A 607-nucleotide genomic window follows, 5' to 3' on the forward strand; every position below is an offset into this window, starting at 1 on the left:
ATATATATAGTTCTAACAAATGTTACCAGTTCAATCTAGGGATGAAAATACGCATAAAATTATTTAGATGGTTGGATACATCTCTACTGGTTATATCATTACCTAATAATCAGGATTAAATTCAGTGTTATAATTTAGGTCTTAGCTCGAACTTTGCACCCACATACTGACTGATAACAGGCATAAATAGAACAATTGTAATTCGTTCGAGGCCCAGGCACATAAAACACAGGATCTGACCCTCCTGTAATTTTGTTCCTTCTTATTTTACTCAAAAAATAAGATCGGGGATCTGCACAAATATATATTTATGATATAGCATATGTATGCGAATACCCAGCACACCAGATACATATATTATAAGAAATGTGATATTCCTGCGCAATAGTGTTAGCATGTATGCGCATGTGTAGAAAACTATTGTTATTTACTTCAAGCTTTCTTTGTAGAGAATGTTCATTTGAGACCGATTCCACGAAGCTGTAAACGAATTTCTTCGAATTAAAAACAACGTTCAATTTTCTATCAAAATTATAAATGCATCTTCTATTTAACAAATTTGATAATAATAATAATAATAATAATAATAATAATAATAATAATAATA

This window comes from Octopus bimaculoides, chromosome 5 (assembly GCF_001194135.2).
Source record: "Octopus bimaculoides isolate UCB-OBI-ISO-001 chromosome 5, ASM119413v2, whole genome shotgun sequence".
Taxonomy (NCBI): Eukaryota; Metazoa; Mollusca; class Cephalopoda; order Octopoda; family Octopodidae; genus Octopus; species Octopus bimaculoides.